General features: G+C 36.6%; 1 long non-coding RNA gene across 2 annotated transcripts in view; it reads left to right on the top strand.

Moving 5' to 3' along the window:
• The window catches only part of LOC146767607 (uncharacterized), a 121760-nt gene that overhangs the window by 44630 nt on the left and 55656 nt on the right, over positions 1-21474 (top strand). The window lies entirely within an intron of this gene.

The following is a 21474-nucleotide window of genomic DNA, read 5'->3' as shown; positions in this document are numbered from 1 at the left end:
GGAGCTGAAAAAGGTGACACCTGGACATGGTCTATACCATATACTCATAGTGGGGCTATGCCTGACTGTCAGTATCATGAAATGTTTGCAAAAAATTAAGCTTTAATGGAAAAACTTTTTCAAATAGTTGAATGGAGCTTATTGCACTTCAAAATTAAATTCTCAACTTTATTATTGATTAGTGCATGGAACATTCTTAAGCTACTACATATATTTCAAAGTAAGAAAAGTAAATATCACTTTGTTCAAAATAACTTGTAAAAATTAAATTAATTCTGCATTTTTTAATGTTATTAGATGAAGTAAATTTCAGATTGAAGAGCTCTTAGATTTGATTGGCAGTGCATTCAATCTCTAGAACAAATTGCTTTCTTCCTGAATTGTTCTTCTTTTTCTTTCTTTCTTTCTTTCTTTCCTTTTTTTCTTTTCCCCTTTCATCCCACCTCTGGATTTCATGTTGACATAGAGTAGTATTGGTTTTGCTCATTTTCGTCACCGTGACTTGGTGTACTTGTTGAAAGCCCTAAAATGAAGAACTTGTTCAAAGTTTAGGCAATTTGGGAAGGTTATTTTAGCTGGGTTTATACTCATGACCTCACTACGGTGCATATCTGACCTGCAGTCTCTGCCTCCAGTTCCCCGAGAGGACTCCACTGTGCTCGAGGTTGAGCCAGCAGGCTGACACAGGTTGTGGTCACAGTGGCAGAGCCCTTCCCGTTTCACCTTCTCTGAAGCACAGCCATCAGGTGACATGGTGACATCTCATCTCTAAGGGAAACAAAGCAATCAATCTCTGGCTGAATTTAGGCATAGAGAGTAGCCCTCCAGTTTGGCCTTTTGCACTAAGAAAAATGGTCCACAGTTCCACTTCCTTGTGTGGCAGCCAGAGACTGGTAGCTGATTAGAGTGATTGAAAATTTTTCAAAAGAAAGTATTTTTTTTTTTTTTACTTGAGGGTATGCAGACTGTTACTATTTAACCCCTGATTCTGAAATTTATTAACATATTTTGACTTTGCCTTGATCTTTCTTTTAATCCTTAGCAATATGTGGGCACGAGGAACCCAAAGGGACTCTTGGGACAGCAGCTGTTACCCTTCCTTTTCTTAGGATGTATGTTCAGTGTCTAAATTTTTTCAAGACAGTAGTGTAACTCAGCCTGGCTCAGAGGAAAACATGTGGCTTAGCTCTTGTCATCTTCCTCCTGCACAGATTTCTGCTTCAAATAAATGCCTTATTTCTGATTTTTGTAAATTATGATTTGTCCCACATCATCCTAGACTAGCAATTTAATAAGGAAGCAAAACTGAAATGCAGAGCATGGTATAAACTTAAAATACAGATAATACCTCTGTCTTTGCTTTAGTGGGTAGGGCTTTCTCTCATTGCAGGAGTCTTTTAAAATGGTAAAATCTGGCAAAAGAGAAGAAAATGTGACTGTGGAGCCTAAACTCAGAATGGACACAAGTTTTGTGTTATCTATAGGAGAGCACAACACTGAGTATCAGACAATAAATGGACAATAAATTTGATCATTAATTAACACATTGGTTTATTTATGCATTTATTTTGTCACCTCCTTTCTCCTTTTCTTAGAGGAAAAAAAAAGTCTGGTCTTATAAATTCTAAACAAATAATGTCTAGGCAAAAAAACCCCATTCTATGGCTGTTGTTTATAGATTACATTCCACATAATCAGTCCCTTCTTGGCATTTCTGAAAACATGGTTGTTTTTCAAACATGCTGATGGTGAAGGTAATTATTCAACAAACCGATTTCTGTTTCATCTCTGTTCCATTGATCATGTGTATAAATTATAAAATTGCCTGCTTTGGTGTATGCTGTCTGAATCCCAGCCACCCCTATATATGTTCATTCGTGGTAGTCTTTTCTGGATTGCCTTCATTCTAGCTAGACTAAATTGTTTATTCCAGGTATAACTGGATGTCACTCACTTAGCAGTTTGTTTGTAGTACGTATGCTTAACTAGGATTCCTCACCAGGAGACATTCAGTTTCAGTTTACAGATAAATGTCTGACCCTTCAAAATAAAGATAGAATGTCTTTTGCAAGCTGCTGAATGTCTTAAATCTTTGATTAAATGTATAGAAATAAGCTTAGGTAATTCAGTTCAAGCTTTCTGCAGATTTAATTTCTTTTGTACTAATAGATTTACTTTGGTCTAAGAGGAGTCTGGCCCATAGAGAGCTACTATCCATGTTATAAATCCTAGGGGTGTTTTTTTCCTGTAATTCTGAGAATAGAAATTTCTAAAATTGAAGAAATAGAATTATGGCCAACTTGAAATGTTGTTGCAAATGCTGTTTGTTCAACTAATGTCTTCCCATGCAATAATTGCAATAGACAACATAAATAAGCACACAAATCCAGAAATAACAGATTGTAGGTGTTTTGGGTTTTTTTAATACAAACAGTTATTAAAAAGCTTTGTTTTGCATTGGTCAGTGCAGTGTTAATGACAGAGCATCCATTTTCTACAGCTCATACTTGATTATCATTGGAATTTAACAGACAGAGCACTACACAGTAAAGCTAGAGTTCTACTGCTGTAAGAGATAATAGTAGAGACCTGTCCCAGCATATCTTACTAAACTTTCCTGAGATGATTTGTGATATAAAAAGAAGAGGTTTATAATCTTGAAACGTACAACAATTATTTTGCTTTGAATAGAGCTGTGAGAAATATATCCATTAAATGGCTCAGAAAGAACCATGTTTATGGTCTGGGAGGGAAAAATAATCTCTAGAAAACTTAGTTTTCTGTGGTATTTGAAAAGCTAATAGCATACTGGGATGCACAGTCAAGTTATAGGTACAGAAACTCAGCATTTCTCAGCAGGTAAAGCATCAGACTTGAGGAGGTTATGGCTGTATGTGGGAAAAGTCTAACAAGGTTCAGTCACATGTCAGTTACAACAGGTAATACTTTCTCTAGCAAAAATAAAAAAAGTGATAGGTTTGAGATTTTAGGAACTTACTATCTTTCAGCTTCTCAATTAAATTCTGTCTTGGTAGTGGCTTTTAAACTCCAGGTATTTTCTGTTCACAAAATCTTGCTTAGATGCCAGAAAAAAATAATTAGTCTGGTTGTAGCAGTGTATGGCTTTGGAATAGAATGGCAGGGCAAAACTGTCTTCAGTTGAAGCCTGTTAGCATACCCACAAGTGTTCTGTGTTTTATATATTTTTTTCTTCTTAGTTTTCAGCAGCAGTGGCATTTGGAAGGTTTGTGTTGTGGCTGGTAAAGGAATGATTATGTCTGATGTCAAAACACTGGAAAAACGGTGTTGTGCAAAGTCTATTGCTTAGGCAGTTGATGGGACCTAGCATAACCAAGAGTTGTAGTAATGGAGTTGGAAAGTATTTTGGAGACTGCCCAATCCTTTAACCATATCTTTCACTGCTGGGTATTGAAGGTAAATGTAGTTTTGAATTTTAGCCAGCTCATTTCTACTTATGTGAGAGACTTTTCTGTCTTTGCAAGGTATGTGTTCATTCTTTTCACTATCCGTAAGACACATGGAAGGGCTTAATGTGATTTAAAAAGAAATAGGATTAGCCAAACTGTGAAATCTTAAAGGATTTGAACAGCACTGGAAAAGGGCACAGTCAGCAATGAAAAATACTCTTTAGTTTAGCTGTCTGTAGCCACAAGTATACTCAAAGAGCTCATGGTAAGTATAAAGCATTCTGACTTTGCATGATACTATTTTGCCTTTTAGCCCCTTTCACTCCTGGTCAGTTAGAGAAAGCATTCCAGATTGTGACCTGGAGTTACTTCTTTGCCATGTCATGCTGAGATTCAGGAGAGATTTTTTAGCACCTGATTGACAGAATTCTTGTGTGAGTTTTGTCTGTCATGGCTTTTCTTGATGTAAAGGGTGAAAGAGGGGAGAGAACCTCATTTTGCTGACACTCTTTGGGGAATATGTTGAATATTAGTAATAACGTTTTTAAGAATTCTCTCATGAGGCAGAAAAAGGGGTCTTATATGCATCTTCTGAAACAATGACTCCATTTGTGGTCCTGAAAGTCATCCTGCTTTGCTTGTGATGTAGCATTCACTTTTTGTCTCTAATGAACATATAAAAGTTGTACAGCACTGACATGGTGAATACTAAACGCTATTGGATAAGAAATTGTGGACTACACCCGCCACGTTAGTATATTTTTTGTGCTTAGCAATCTTTCTAGTGATGGAGAGGCTTCAGACTGGATGCTCAGTTATTATATTCAGTTACCTCCCTAACTCCATCCATTGGTTCCATTATAGTATCATAGAATTATTTAAAATTTGTTCGGGCGGGAAGGGACCTTAAAAACCTTTGGGTTCAAATTACCCCCATCATTGGCACAGAGCCTTCCACTGTACTTTGAGTTGCCCAAAGCTCAATCCAGCCTGGCCTTGAGCACTCCCAAGGATGGGGAATCTACAATTTCTCTGGAGAACCAGAGAAATTCCCCCATGTTCCAGGTCACCATCCTCACCATGAAGAATTTCTTCCCAGCTAAACCTACCCTCTCTCAGTGTAAATCCAGTCCTTTTATTCTAGTCCTACAAGCCCTTGTAAGAAACCCCTTTCTGGCTTTCCTGTAGGCCTTCTTTAGGAACTGACAGGCAGTTGTAAAGGTCTCTCTGGAACCTTCTCTTCTCCAGGCTGAACAATTTCAGTGTGCCTTCATAGGCGAGGTGCTCCAGTCCTCTGATCATCTTTGTGGTGCTCCTCTGGACTTGCTCCAACAGATTTATGGAGACAGCCAGCAGGTGCATGGAGCCAGTCACTTCCAAGGAGAGTTTTTCCTCACAGATACTGGAGTAAGTTTAGCAGTGAATTTTGGTTTTTATACCATGGGAATATATGTGCCTCAGATACTGCAGGCAGAGAGGATTCTTTTAGCTTCAAGATTAAAAGGCTGAGGCTCAGAAACAGATGACAAACGTAGTCATAATCTCCATTGGTTAAGGCAATATATTGTGGAGGGAGCATGGAGTTCTTATGTGGAGGACCGGATCCCAAGAATTAACCTCGTCTTCTTTGCCATTGGGGAATGACAAATATCTGCCTCAGCATCCTCTGAACAGCAATGTCATTTGTGCTGACAAATTATTGGTCTGTAGGGAAAACTGCTGAGGACCATTGTCTTTATTTCAGCTAAGCTTGTGTTTATATTGTGATGAAGTGCTTGGATACTCAGAGCACACCCTGCATGTAGTTTATTTTTCCAACAGTTCACTGTTTTTAGAGCATTCATTTCTGCCTTGTCTCTATTTATGTACATATATACACTATTGCAAAAAATTCTGCAGTGAGAGCCTTTGTCACTCTGCAGTTTTAAACCAAGTCAGTGAGACACTAGCCTTGTAGGGTTTATTTTGTGAGCTGCTTATGCCTTTCCTTTTGCTAAAAGGCTTAGCTATACAATATGAAGAATTGTTTAGAATTGTCTATTAATGCCTGTCTTGTCAGAGAAAGGGGTGAAGAGCTTCTATCTGTTGCACATACAGAGGAAAGTCCTGAGAAGGAACAGGCATAATGAAATTCAGACAGTTCTGTAGTCTTGAGGATTGGTATTAGTTTGTGAGAAAAACAAGAAATTATCCCCTGGGGATGAGAGACACAAGTAACTTGGAAAAAGCAGAATAAGCTACAGCTCTTGACTAAAGAGTAGTAGGGGGGAGCCATAAATTTCTCTTTTCCTTCTGTCTGTCCTATTGTTGTGACCTCACAATATGTTGTAGTGGTCAGAGTAAAATATTTAGAGCTACTGCAGCAAAATGAGCTTGGGGTACTGATTTGACAAAAGGTTCTAAATATTCCAGACTAGAAATGCCACATAAGTTAGGTAGTTTCTAATAAATAAGTAGATAAAATCTGATCTAACTTTTAGCATTAATACATAAGGAGCAACTTAAAAGGATGTTTATAAGCAAGGATCTTTCATAAAATATTCTGAAACAATAGTCATCACTTCAATTCCTGTTGATATTAGTGGCAATTGCTTTTACCACAATGGGATGTGGATCTGGCCTATTACCAATTTTTGTAATGAAATTTAAGACCAAAAAAAATTGCCTAAGATGCTGTACAATGATAAAAGTCATGTTCACTCCCCCTTATTTGCTTTTACCTTCATAAAACTCTTGCAGAAATATCATGTACTACTATATAGTCCTCAAGATGTACAGAAAAATTCTGTACACACAGTAAGGAAAATGTGTTAATATATTGTTGAGGTGCAAAGAATGCTAATGATGTTGATCTCTCTTTTTGCATTTGTGAGTGCTAGAAGGCAAGTCAACTGACAAGAACAAAAGTTTATCTGGGTTCAAAACAAGCCAATCAAAATGTTGGAAATTTAATTAATCCCTTGCCAATTTTTCTGAAAAACACCTAAACTTGGTTACCTCTGACTCAAGAATTTTGAGAGATCATTCAACTGCTGATGCAATTGAATTTAAGCAATTGTATTTTGAACTACATTTTTAAGTACATGTAATTGGTAGAATTTGAAAATATTAAACAATAATGGGTAAGAAACAGGAACAAGGATGGAGTTTTTAAATGCAGTGATTCAGAAATTTGTTGAACAGCCTCTTTTGAATGCTGACATTAATTTCAGATGTTCCTTAATAAAGTTCCTAGCAAAGAATTTGCTCCTAATGCAGTCTATGCAAAGGTAGCAGCTGAGTGTTTTTGTGAAGCTCAGTGTAGTAAAAGATGTACAACTGCAGAGATTTAAAAGGAGTATTAAAATAATTAGGCTCTGAGGGCACAGTACTCTTGCATTGGGAAAAATGCTAAACAAAGATTAGAGGAAGAAGAAAGTGCCTCATATATGTCATAGATCAATCTTATGTTTTTGTCACAGCCAAAGTTCTGGTCTCGGGAGGGAAAACAACTGCAAGTAGTATTGGGTTTATAACTTTTGTTTATATTGGTCATTCAAGAATTAGGTATGCAAGGCCTTCTTTCCTCTTTATCCTTAGCTCTGTGCAAAAAAGAATAAATTGTAGCTGAATGGTCATCATCTTGGGATGTGTGCTCTGAAAAAATGAGTATACATATAAACGTCAGATAAAAGGAAGAAAAGATATAAGGAAGAAATTCTGCACTGTGAGAATGGTTGGACATTGGCCCAAGTTGCCCAGACAAACTGTGGATGTCCAATCCCTCAAAATGTTCAAGGCCAGCTTAGATTATACCTTTAAAATCAAAAGGCCAGAACTATCATTTTACTACAAAGATTTATTTATTATATTATGTGAAGTTTGGAATTCATTGTATGACTGTTGTTTGGTTTTGTTGTTTGTTCTGGGTTTACTTTTTAAAAATTTACTTTGTTTTGGTGATCCTAAAATTTGGCCTTAATTATACCAGTTAAAATTTAGAGAAACACTACTGAAGTTAATATTACTCTAAAACTACACATCTGACACTGAGGTCAGGGGATGTGGTTACATTATTCTTGTCATTTTGCTTGCATTATGCATATACAATATGCTATCTCAAAGTGAAAGAAGGAAAAAAAAAAAGAAAGAAACAAACATACAAACCACTTCTCCTCAAACCAAAACCAAACTCCCCAAAAAAGCCAACCAAAAACTCCAACATCAGCTTTCCATCAAGAACCCAAACCCATCCAAACCTGTATATACTCAAAAATCCTACCAACAATCTAAAATATCTGGCATTTAGGTCAAAGAGAACAAACTGCAACCCAATAAGTAATAGGATGTAGGGATGCAGTCTCTTTTAATCTAGGACACAGCATGATCACATTCACATTCCAGTGCCTGTAGTTAATTTGAGCTTTACAACTCATTTCCATTGTTAGGACAGTACAGGCCCTCAATGGAATTGAGAAATAGAATTTTGCCTGTATGAGGCAGGTTGAGGAACTACTCCCATTGAACTGTCATTGAGAGAGATTGTAGGAGTAATATGTAATTTTAGAAATTAAGAAAAGGTAAAATTAATGTTTACAAATCTCAAGGGTGGACACAATCCAATCATGAGTTTTAAGAGATCTCTCACTCATTAAATTAGTGAGCAAAGAGGTGAAATCTGTTGCCTAAAGTGGCCTCAGAATATGGAATTCAAAATTTATGCAAATCTTTAAAGACATTTAGCAAACAACTCCCCAGAAGATCTGACTTCTCCTCTGGTCATATTAGTAGAAAATATTTTTTTTTTTATAAATATGACTTAGAGATGCTTATAAAAGGAATTTTAAAATTTGTTTTCTCTCATGTACACCTTGAAGAAAAATGATACCTCACTAACCAAGTAGATTTTTTTTCCTAGCATTTTAGAATTGTCAATGAGCATGAATGTGTGTGCTCTGCTTCGTGCAGTATGCTGAGATTCTTTGAAGGTCTTCTGAAAAAAGCTCTCATAAGCAACTCTTGAAGAAATTAAGCTTGATGAAGTAAGTGGAAATGTCTTCCTGTGGATGAATAGTTACTTGACAGAAAATGAAGCTGAGGTAAAAATAATCAGCTTTCACAATGCAGAGAGGTAACTGAGAATCTTCCTTCTAGCATTTTGAGTCTGAGGGTTTGCCATTTAACATATTTATAAATGAGCCGCAAATGGGATGAAGTAAAAGTGTACTTAACTATGCTAAACTGAAAAACATGCAGTAGAACAGGAATCAATGAAGAGGCATATGGAATAGTTTTTGCATGAGCAGAGACTAAAGCTGCACCTTCTAGAAAAGAGTCAACCTCGGAGAATATGGCAAAGACCTGTAAAATTAGAAGATAAAAACTTGCCAAGAAAAGCTCCCTCAGCATTTTTCATAGCATACAAATTAGAAAATTGTTTTGAACACTTAAGACAAACAAAAGGAAGTGGGTTTTGTTTGCTTTTTTTTCACTATGACTGGTTTTTTGCACTATGACTGATGAAATTTTTAGATTTCATGATTTTTTTTTTTAACATTCAGAAAAACTATAGGATGGTTAAAAAAAAGGCTGAGAGTATTTTAGGAAGGACTGTCCATTGAGTGCTATTAAACATGATGATCTGGAGAAAATAAACTACACAGAGAATTCCCTATAGCTAATTCCTATTTATAATAAATATTCCAGAGGAGCTGTTTTTATACCCTGCTTCTGTTCTTTTTGTACTCTGCTTCTCTATGTCTTTCTCCCTCCAGAAGAAGTTCAGAGTCTCAGCACTGCTGCAGTGTATGGAAGTTGTCAAGTTACCTCAGCTTTCCACTCTTTGGAGCTACCACATAGAGTAAACGGGGTTTAAAAAATTGTTTTAGCCTCTGTAAGCAGTTTTTACTGTCATTGCTGTATAATATGATTGATTCTTTCTGTTGTGCAGTAATTAACATAGTCTCTGCTTATTACATGGATGCCAAATTCCCCAAAAGGAGCATATAAGGAGCTAACAAAGTCATGGACATGAACATTTTAGGGTTGAGTCTAGCCTTAATGGGGGGAAAAAAGCAGGAGCTGCTGCATTGAGCAGAATGTGAAATTGGTGTAGAGCAATTAGGAAAACTAATTTCCTTTCCTTTTGCCTTAGAGAAATCTCAATGCAAGAAAACAATATGAAGAATTACTCTTCTTTCCCACCAGTGGTCTATAAGAATATATTTCACTGTGCCAGTCTTCACAGAGTGCAAGGTATTCTCTCCTGCTCTGTGCTTTGCATATTGACCCATAAAGGAGATGGTGCTGGGATTGCATCTGAGAGGTGTTTGCTAAAATAAACATACAAAAAAACCCAAACCATTGGGTGGTATTTACATTTAATCTATATCTGATATGGCTCAGGGGCCGTGAGAGAAATGCTGTGGCAACCCATGCTGCTCTTTTTGCACTTGTTAGGGGTGTTATGAGCTCTTGTCAAGTCTGAACAGTTGCAAGAAGGGGAGTTTTACAGAATTTGATTTTTGTAGTACAATCTTGTGACTAGAAATCTTATAGAATGCTTGTATGTCCAGGGCTCGAGATGATGGAATACTACCTGGATGGATAAATACTAATCTGGAATTTAATTTTGTTAGATTCAGATTATGTGCTGAGGCATGGTAATGGACCAATGCTGGGTGTCTATTAATGAGGTCCAACAACTGAAACTTGATTGTTATATTTTATTTTCCTTGCCCAGGCAAAAGGTGAGGGCAGTCTTTCCTGTTGAAAAACTGCCATTTAGTTGGCCACAAAACCATTTAATCTTAAAAAAGAAAACCAACAAAACAAACAAATATCAATCCACAAAAAAATCCCCCTCCAAATCGAAATCCTAAGAAAATATGCTGCACACAAGAAGCACCAGCCATAAAATACTCCTCCCTGTGCATTTTTACAAAAGTGTAATGCTGCCTCGGCTACTCATGTAGTTTTTGTAGTCATGTCTGTAGTTTCTGGACATGAGTTTAGCTGCTGCATTTAAAGAAAATATTCAACTACGGCTTTCTCACAATAGATGCTGGATGCTGTAATACTTCCTTAGAAGGCTACTGGAATTTACTGCATGAGGTGGGCTTGTGGTAGCTCAGATGCCAAGCTGTGACAGTCAGGTCAGAGGCATTTTAAAAACACCCACCAGGCTGTCCCAACAGCTCTCCTGCTTCCAGAATAATCTGCAGTTGGAACAACTCACATTTTCAAAACTTGCCTAGTGTAGAAGAGTAAGACAGGATAGGTGAATACTATGGAAAGCCTTCATTTCCTTGGTATGAAGGATAAAAATTAAAGGGAAATATATGGTGTAGTTTGCTTGCTTTTTCTCCCCTCAAATATTCCATGTTTTATTTCTGAAATAGAAATATAAGGTCAATTTTGTGGGGCATTAAAATTAAGGATTATAAAGTTGGGGATTGTTGTACATGTCTGTTTGAAAAAAAATTTGAAATTACATCCCTTGTTTTTCTTTCCTAGTGTCTCTGATTTTTCTAGCTAAATGAAAGTAAAAACAGTAAAACTTTCCTTCAATCAAGGCTGAATAGAGATAGGGAATAGTTCGCAGTGCTGAGAAGTAAAATCTTTTTAAATCACTCGATTTTGAGAGTGGAATCACTGTTTAAATAAGGAATACTGTGTTCCTAGTTTAACAGGGTTCATCAGTTTGAAAGTAATCACTGTAGTCTGAAACATCTCTAATGAATTGAAACTTAAACCTGTCATATCTTTTTTATTTTTAATATATTACTAAGTTGACATTATATTTGTGTTAAAACATCTGTCATCTTGCGTATGAATGCTTTTCCCTAATGGTCAGCTTGTCACACTTAATTAGTCTTTAGACATATAAACAGTCATAAAGCAATGTGACTTTGACAATTATGTTTCTAAACACCCATAACTTTGAACCCTAAAAAGACAATGTACTCACTAGTTATTTGTGCTCCAAAGCAGACTGTAAACTACCTTCAAATCACAAGAGCTAAGGGAGTATGCCGTTTTCTGTGTGAAACACTTGTTGCATGTAGTTTTAAATTTGCAGCATGCATGGCTTTAGTTTTGATTGCTTCACAGGTTTTTAATACTTTTGTAGAATTGCAGAACTGATTTTCTGTATTTTTGAATTTGTCAGAGTTTTACATGTTTGCTGTCAGAAAGTTTGCTGTCAGAAAGCCCTGACTGTGCTCTGAAAACATGAAGTGCATTACATGAAGATGAGGTTGTCCCCTGAATCACTGACCATCTGTAACAATTTGGAATTGCCATGAATTTACTGAAGGATTTGTTTTGATCAATTGGAAAGGTATGATGATTTAAAAATTTTGAATATATATTCAGACTTAAGAGAAACCTGGTATTTAGTTTTTCATTCAGGTTTCTCTCTTGTTTTTAACTTCCTGGTGTTCCATACAATGATTGGCACAATGCTGAAAATATACATGGAATTTATCTTGGAAGAATGCAAATGAGCACTAAGATGTGCTGGACCATTAATTCTTGTTTGTTTTAAGCTGAAGAAAAACTATAGGAGTGTCAGAAACCTGCAGTATATATGTCATTTTCATGTTGGATGGGGCTCCATGCTATAAAAACTGGGGAGAAGAAAATGAAACCAACAGAATTAAGTCCATTCATAGAAAATTATAGCAGATGCTATATCAGGCATCTTAGCTGCCTGATGTTTTTGCAAGAGGGTTTTTCTACCAATGGTAATTCATGTTGACCTACACTCTATTAATCTTCTTTTGGATAAGGTGATTTCCATTTCACAAGTATTAATGCTTTAGCATATAGGAACAGTTTTTATTAAAACCCTCATTATGGTTTTCTGAAGAAGAGGTAATTGCAGGAAGATCAGAAGCTAGTGGCTAATGCATGTCTCTAATGAATTCTATTTGGTTTCCATAAACATAGCAACTTATATATCTTCAATTATAAGATGATTCTTCTTTGTTCATTATGATAGTCTTAGTAGGCCTTAAAAATACTAATAGGGATGGAAGAATTATGCAAGGGGAGACAGCACAAATAGCTGATGTAAGAAGCTGCCAAAATGGGCTATGGGTACATAGGCAGCGTTTTCCTTTTTTAAGTGTTCTAAATTCCAGTAGACAGTGATTGATCTTCCCTTATGTTTGGGAAGAATGAGGAATAGTTCTTTTCATGCCCCCTTCCCTCACTTTACAGCCTAGTAGTTAGCTGTCTTCTGAGTTTGGACAAAAAGTAGGGGTTGCAGGTACCGTTCATTACATGCTGGTAAATACTTTAAAAAAGGAAGATATTCTTTAGCATCTTCCCCTGGAGATGAAGCAGAGACTATGCTTCCAAAGGTAGTCACAAACTATGGAAGTTACTAGAATAGTAAGTGAAGCATGTATGTATGCCAGGGGAAAATGGACATCTGAGGGTGGTGTGGAATCAAAATGCCTCCATGCTGAGGGACCTTTGTCTAGCAGGTTTTGCAATTAGAGGACTTGGGAAAGTTGTGGCATAAAGGGCTGGCCTTTGAAAGGACCTCTTGTGAGAGACCCAATCTTAAAAAATCTAGAGCAAAATCGATTAGGACAGATCTTTAGAGGAAAAAGAGATAATCAGAGACAATGTCATTAAATCTATCAGGGATGTTTTCCCAAGGCCATAACACTGTGTGGAGCTGCAGTTTTTCAGCACCTGTCCAGAATTCTACAATCTTTTAATGTTACACAGTTATTCCTTTTTTTGAATCAAGTTTACAGACTGCAGCCTTGCTGCTGTATGAGACTTCCATGATAAAATTACAGAACATGCCTAACTAGTTTTGGCAAATTCTGACCTCTTTTACAGCTCTGTATACATACACTGTTACAAGCAATAACACAAAATCTCTTGTACATGAAAATAGTTTGCTAAATGCTGTGGTACCAGAATAAACAAACATTAGCAAAATGGAGTCCTGCTCTGATAAATATATGGTACATTACATTCTGAAAGTGAGACTCTTGGGACCAGATTCTCCTTATCTGATTTAGACCAGCTCAGCATCATTAACCAACATGAATTTACACAATTTCTGTAAAAATATGAATCAAAAGTTATTGATTTCTTCCCTCCTTAGGGATGATTTTCAAGACATGTTTCTTTTAAGCTATATAGTGTTTTGAGATTAGGGTGCAGAATTTGGGCTTGGCCTTGAGAAAAGCAAATAATCTGCATTTGCCCAGATGAGATATTGTCCACAATGAGGAAAGCTCTGCTGCAACAACATGATGAATCAAGGAAAGGTAGTTAGCTAGTAAATAGCTAGGAGAGCCTCAGGTGTTTTCTGAATGCTAATTTTGCATGGGTACATAAATGCAGATTTTCCTGTAGGCAGTGAAGGTTCTTCTCTGAAATCAGGGTTGACAATAAGCATTCTAAGTTGTTCTAATTCTGCAGAGGTAAGGTATTAGTAATATTCATATAATCACTACTAGATGTAGCTATAGGTTATCCTGTAGCTTCCCTAAAACCAAAAAATATTCTTTGTATATTCTGGTCTGTTGCGAGCTGTCAGCTATGGAGTACCTGGCAAGGCTTTTAATGCACAAAATCTTCACAGGGAATAGAACTGGTGAGTGTGTGAATGCATCTCGAGTCATCCAGCACCATTCAAGTTTGCACTTACATTTTCTCAATGTATGAACATCCATTAAATATATCTTAAAAATATTCCAACTGGGAGGCACCTCTGGAGGTCAAATGGACAAACCTCCTGGTGAGTCCAGAGCCAGTGCAAAGGCTAGATCAGATCACCAAGGGCTTTGTTCAGTAGTGCTGAGTATCTCTAAGCAGAGAGGCTCCTTGTGTCCCTGTGCAAACATGGTCTAGGTCTTTACTCTCTGTGAGTGTGCCTTCTTCAGCTGGGGGTAGTTGTCATCTTCAGCTTCAACCTAAATATTGTAGGATATCTTGCTGCTTGTCTCTGTGCTGGCATTAGCTGATCTGTGGCTTCAGAGGTTTTTAGGTCTTCTCTTACAACAATGTATTGTGGGATTCAGTAAGGAATTGCAAGACTCAGATTGCAGGGGTTTTCTGGTGGTTTTAGTTGACATACAGTGGTTGAGGAAAAAGCCAATTATTTGGCAGAAATTTCAAAGTAGACAAATCAGAGATGTCTTCAGGACAAAAATTCTTGTTCTGAATCTTCTTGAACTTTATAAAACTAAGGAACAAGACCTAGAAACTTTGCTCAAACCTATACCTCTACAAGAAATAAGGATGGGGTGAAGTAAACCTTGTATGGTATGTGCTATTTCAGCTTGTGGCTGGTTAAGCACTTTCGTGCTGCAAGTACATTGTGCAGTATATAGTGTACTGCAATATATTGTGAGATTTTAAAGGAAGGTGATGTAGAGCTAAGAGAAAAAAAACTAACTGCAGTTCTCATGTTTCTGTCTTTGCATCTGATTTAGAGGAAACAGACCTATGAGTTAATCAGCTGCTGGTCTGAACAGTGGGAAATGATAAATCCATACAAATGTAACAATCTCTGTTGCTAAAATGATGTTTACCTCTCATAATGCAGGCTACGGATATGACTCAATATCTTGAATATTTCTCACCAAGAAAAGTGGAGAAGTGCTTGTGTTGCACCATTTTAATTTTTTTTTTCAGGGGTTTTGAGGTTGTCAGCTTGGCTTGCAGTGTAATTTGGAGGCTTTTCTTGCTTTTATTAAGTGACTGCAGCCTCCTGAGTGCACTCTGCAGTTTATTCTTGCTTTTGATTATGGAAATTCCTTTGAGATATTTAAATGATAACGTGCTCTGTTCTGTATTGGAGGTATGCTACAACTGGCACCACACTTTCTCAGAGTAGCTATGAGTTGCCTTTTGTACAAGTAAATCTTCCTTGTATTGGCTGTAGTTCAGCACAAATCCATATTCTGGCAGAATTTTCCACGCTTGCTATTGAAAAATATCATTATCTCCTATGAAGAAGTAAAAGAACTTCAGCAGTTATCTTTAGCATAAAAATGCTTACACACAGAGGACTTGCACCCCCTCCCTCAGAAACATAAAGAAATGTGCACCCTCCAATTGATCTCCTGAGGTCTCTGTGAATCTGAGGACATTACATGAAAGAGGGCAATGTGGAAGAATTGTTACGTTGGCTGTAGTTCTCCTTCTGTCCTTCTCTCTAGCTATCCAGACAGTACATCTGGACACAGACAACATATGCTGTGATAGATTCAAATATTCCAGTACTTGAAAAAATTTCAGAGGAAATTCCCCAAAATGCAGCATTTGAATATACCACAAGTTGCTGATTTTGCTTTTAGATTCCTGTTATAAATTCTCCGGAATTTTTAAATAATTCATATAATTTGGAGTTGAACTCTAGCTTTATTAAAACAAGTAAACAAAACCAAACAAACCTCCCTTTCCCCCACCTCCTTCCCCCACAAAAAAAAAAAAATGTCCACAAAAAAATCCAACAGCCAATTCCTATCCCCAAAAATCAAAAGAACAGCTTAGGTTTTTAACGTAACAGAGATCTTCTCAGAACTGGGTTAAAAATTTTTTGACAACCCAGACTAGGATTCAAGGTTACTTGAAAATCTGAAATTGTGCAAGTTTTGACAAGGTTTGATATTTTGAAAAGAACATTCTAAGCACTTTTGAAGATGCACACCCTTCACATATTTGACATAAAGGACTGTATAAGCTGTATTTTCCAAGTTTTGACTGTGTGTTGAGAGATTAATGAGAATTTTCATCTTTGTTGCTGTCATATTTGTTTGCTAGAAGCAAATTGATTTTTGTTATTAGCTGAACATTGCTGATACTTCTACTAAAACAAAACAAATGAAAAAATCCACTAGGTGAAAATAAATACAGGAGAGTGACTGTTAGGAGCAGTAGGGGATTTTCCCTGTTGTTTGGCCTGAAAGAACTCCCTTCCTCTGCAGTCTTCTCCTGTTATCTGTGGGGGAAAAAAGAATTTTGTTACTACAGTGGAAGCCATGGAATATGTACACATTCTGTGTAGTCAGGGTCATTCTTGGATGCCACGTGTGACCAAAAACCAAGCAGCCTCTTCAGTTCACCCTGTGTCCAGATTCTGCTGTCCATGCAGGAGAGGTTGTGAACGGCTTCTGTTCTGAGACTCGAACCTCCAAAAACGTTTAAGCGGTGCCTTGCCAGCTCTTCCAGGAGTGTTGTAGTTACACACCCTGACCCAGCAAACCTTCTGTGGGATCTGCTGCTTGCTGGGCAGGCTTGGACTGTTTGCAGCTGTGGCTGTAACCTTAGCCCGTGGCTAACAGTGCTGGATCCAGAGCTTCAGGTTGGAGGGTTGTTCAAGTCTCACGGAGTAGTCTTAGTGTGAGTTATCTACCAAAAATCTCCTAAAATGTCTTTCAGAATATTGTATTTAGTCCTGATCTCTGTAACATCATTAAGTCTCTCAAGAAAACTCTACTTGGGATTTGATGGAGAGCTAATTTTTGAGATAAGATGGAAAATCCTTGTTTTAACTAACCCTGCTAAAAGAAAGTCTTCCTCCCAACATCCTCATGTGAGAATCACCTACAGTTTGAATAGAAGAAAAGTCTCCATTATGATCAGAGTCTGTTATAATAGCCAAAATCATGATAGCAATGGAAAATAGTCTATGAAAAATATATTAATTTTCCAGTTTGGTTCTTCTTTATAAGCTAGTTTGACTACTTTGGGTAAGTTTTTATTACTCCATTCATTTTTTACTTGTCAGGATCTTTCCGACTGATAGTATCACAAGAAGTAAATTATTTTGAGGGAGAATTAAGGTAAGTAGTACCCACTGAATTTGAAAAGAAAAATATTCTGACTACAGAAGTCATACAAATTAGCTAAAGGACTCTGGGACCCATCATAAGACTTCCAAGGCATGTTTTGTCTAGGTAGAAAATTTGTTTGTTATCCTTCCTAACTCTGAAGGCTTTAGAAATTCCCTGCAGTAAGCCCTAAGGGAAGTTTGCCTTGGAGTGTGTTTCTCCCCTGTAATACTTCCCTGATGCAAATTATTGATGCATGATTGCAATGTCCAATTGTGACAGCCTTTCTATGTTTTAGCTTTAATGAATCTACATGATAGTTATTTAGCAACATTAAGGCTCATTTAAAACACTGTATTGATGGTTAAGTGGCAAATACCATTATATCATTGGGAAATCTGTCAGCAATAGTTACTTGTTTCCATGCCTTCAGCACATTCATCAAAGGGATAACAAACAGATACTTTTTTGAATTTTAATGAAAAAATTATAGTGCAGACATGAGGCTTTAAAATTCAAAGGTCTATAAATAATAAATTTTTCAGCAATGGTTTCTGTTTCCTTATCTTTAGGAAAAATAACAACTATATGTTGTACTTTGTTGCTAACAGCATACGTTAATATTTATGAACTGCCAGTTCTCTATAGACAGAGAAATTTGGTAGTTGTCACTGTAATGGTTTGTTATTTATATGTATCTAAATTTTACAGAAGTGGAATACTACTAGTTTATTAGATTTTCACTAACCAGAAACATACTTGCTTAGCGTTATGTTCAACATTGGGCAACTTGGAAGCTACAGAAGTGCTGTCTTATGGCCTGTCACAGAAAACAGCCCAAAAGCCTTGGCTCAAGAGAGGTCACTGGTACTCTGTGTGTGTGTGTGCAGGACCTCAGCCTGCAGGCAGGAAGCAAATTAAAGCAGCAAGGCTTTCTGTTTGGTACAATTTCATATCTTGGGATGAATGGAGTCATTGTGGCAATAACTGGATTATCTGATTAGGAGATGGATTTTGCTGCAGTTGTATAGCCCCATTTTCTAAGAGGAGTTAATGTCTTTTGAGTTTTATGGATACTGCTGGTGTTTCAAGAGGCTTCTGAACATGTTACAAAAAGACTCTGATTCACTTCCTCTCAAGTCAGTTTGGCCACTGCAACAGTACTACATACAAGCACTAGTGATTTTCTAAATTACTTTAAAACCTTTTAAATCTAAGAATGTCCCAGGCATCTGCACTTATTCCCAAGTTTCAATTTGCTTCTGAGACTTAAAATTTATTTGATTCCATAAAATAGTGTCTCAGAGGTGTAACGTGAACTTCCAGTATTTATTGGGAGAGTATTTTAGCTGTCTTAAGGTGTTTTTGTTTCATTTCATTGAATTAACAAATGAAATTTATCATTGTTTAACAGTGGTAGTTGTATACATGCCTTTTATAAAACTTGACTGAGTCATTATAAATATATATGCTCTCTATGTGAAATGTTACTTCACTTAAGCAGTGTCCAGATTTTTTAAAATCAGTTTGCTTCTGGATAAAGAACTAAATCATTGACACTGTTCTTTTTGTAGCTAAAGAAAGATGTATTGTCACTTCTAATGTACAAAATGTTGACATACTCTGTCTGCTTTATTACTAAATAGCTTTCTTCTTTTCCTCTCCATCTTCCTAAATGTAGCTCCTCTGCTGCCACTTAAATGGGGTGTTTTTACAAAATATGGATTGTTTGAATAAGAGCTTCTGAATCATGTTCTGTGGGGCCTAATTTTTAGACATCTGGCACAGGAAACAGAATTTAGAAGGAACTGCTTAAGTCACTTAAAAAGGGTGCAGAAAACAGGGAGGAAGAGAGCATCTCTGAAAGGCAATGTGAAGAAACTTGCTTGCAGTATAAGGAGCAATCTAGAGCAAATAGAAACCACTGCGGTGTCTTCTGACTTTATTCCTACTTTATCTTAATCTCTGCTCTCCTCTAGGATACAGCTGCCTCAGCAGCTCCAAGAAAGCTGGCTTGCTGTCTGTTATCAAAAAACACATTTTTAAAAAAAATTAAAAGTTTCCTTCTAGTTTTTATTTCAAAAAGTTTAGAAAAAGCAGCATTTCAGGGTTTTAGGATAGGAATTGGAATTCCACTGATTCAATTTTCTATTTTCTTTTTTTTTACATTTCAATTGGAAGATTATATTTTAGGTACTTAAAAAGCTTTGTAGTTCTGGCACAAAAGGCCACATTAAAAAAACCAAACAAAAACTCAAAATAAAAATAGTGGTAAAACCTGGCATCCCCCCAGGCATTTCTGAACATTATGCTCTTGGTTTAAGTAAGGTAAATTAGGGTACACAATTCTTGTTAGTATTGACAAGAATTAATGTTCTTTATTTTTACTGTATTTACTTTTTTGATACAAATGTATTTACCTTAAAAATATCTGAAAAACCACATCATGAAAACAGTTTTATTCCCTTTTAGAATGAATAAAATGTCCATTTACTTCTATTTCTTTCCACAGTTTCAAGACCTTTATCTGTTCTGTAATTTAGTTTTCATACCAGTGCACAATATGTTACAATATGAATAATCTGAATTATGAGTCACATGGTCTACTCCAATGTACTTTGGTATTCTGTAATTAATGACAAAATTTAATTTCCACACCTGTGTCCATAAAGACACTGTCATTGCAGATTTTGCAGAGCAATGTTCTTAAAGGTAGGTTCCCATTCGTGTTCAGTGATTCTTCCTGTGGGTACTACTTTCGACTGGAGGTAAAAAGAAAGCAGGACAGATTAAAAAAACTCCAAGCCTAAAACAATCAAAAGCAGGGGGAAAAGGAACTCAAACAAGTACAGAGCTTCTCCCTAATAAATATATTTATGGTGCTAATTAGATTATCACTACCTGAACCAGTGAAGATTGCATCTGGGTAAAGCAGAACATTACTACTTGATTTCTGTACTTTTACTACTTTGATTTTGCAGGATGTGAGTACCTCATCTACAGTTCTCACTATATTCAGTCTGAACCTGTCACTTAGTGGCTTTTTAAGAACTTTCAACAAGGTTCATTGGGTCAAATACAAAGAGAACTGTTGTCCAGGTGCCCAAGTTTCTTGCAATGTATGGTCATGCCTATGATAGGACTCCAAAAAAGAAGCCTCAGTAAACTACAGCATTCAAGAGCACAGTTCCTATGAGAGGTGCTAAACAAGAAGAAATGTCTGAAGTGAGAGGCAATGGCAGATGTTTTGGTAATAATAGCAGTAAACACTACAAGCAGTTTTAATGGAATAAATTAAAGGAATTCTATGTTCTCCTTTCCTAGCGTGGAGTAATCAGCATTTTGCTGTGCTGAGGAGCACTGCTGCTCGTGACTTTGATATAGACTTGTTAACTGGGTGGTTCTTTATCTTTTTTTTAAGCAGCAGTGACTATAATGCCTTCAAATGAAGGAGACCTTCTTCTATAGGCATGAAGAATTGTCTAAATAGTTATATGGACATTTCCTAGGTTTTGTGCTTGACTCCTTATAAAGAAATTAGATTTGGCTGAAATCACACTCTGTATCATTCAGTAGAAGTAAGTGATAAAGTGAAGTAAGATATCTCAGAGAACAGGTCTGGATACTGATGGATTTTATTTTTTTTAACTTAAAGATGTGCCTTGAAGTATTGGAATCTCAAATCTGAGGTGCACTTCTTGGTGTCTTGTCAGGATTGCAAGTTCTTGTGCTTCCACCCTCCTCAGTAGACCACAGCTACAGCTCTAAAGCACCAGTGAATCCTAGAATTCTCACAGGCATCTCCTAAGAGATCTATCTTTTAAAAACATCAGAAACAAAACCCTATTCCCTGTTTGTTTTGATATTTTTCTCTTAGAAAGAAGTGTCAGTTACAACCTATATCACTTTTCACCGATGACATTTTCTGACAGCTAAAGTGTTCAACTGGGTAACAACTTCTAATCTGTCTAATTGTCATCTGTTAAAGCATCCCAGGCTATAATGAAGGATCCCCAAACTGCAGTCTCCAGAGACATTTCTGTAGTGTTTATCTCCTAGTGTAATCCAAGTGTTCAGTAAAAATTAAAGTTGATGGGCTTTATGTTTGTTTCCCTTTAACTGACTCTTTATGATTAGCTTTTACTTATTCACAGTGCTGGATTTATGATTTCTTAAATATCTTCAAGTATGAATTTGAGTTTGGATCAGGTTGTAAGCATAAGGAGGCAGGTAGAAGTCTAAATTCTTTTATTCAG

The sequence above is a fragment of the Lonchura striata genome, chromosome 4 (genome assembly GCF_050655825.1).
Source record: "Lonchura striata isolate lonStrDom1 chromosome 4, ASM5065582v1, whole genome shotgun sequence".
Classification (NCBI taxonomy): domain Eukaryota; kingdom Metazoa; phylum Chordata; class Aves; order Passeriformes; family Estrildidae; genus Lonchura; species Lonchura striata.
This window is presented reverse-complemented; position numbering and strand designations above follow the sequence as displayed.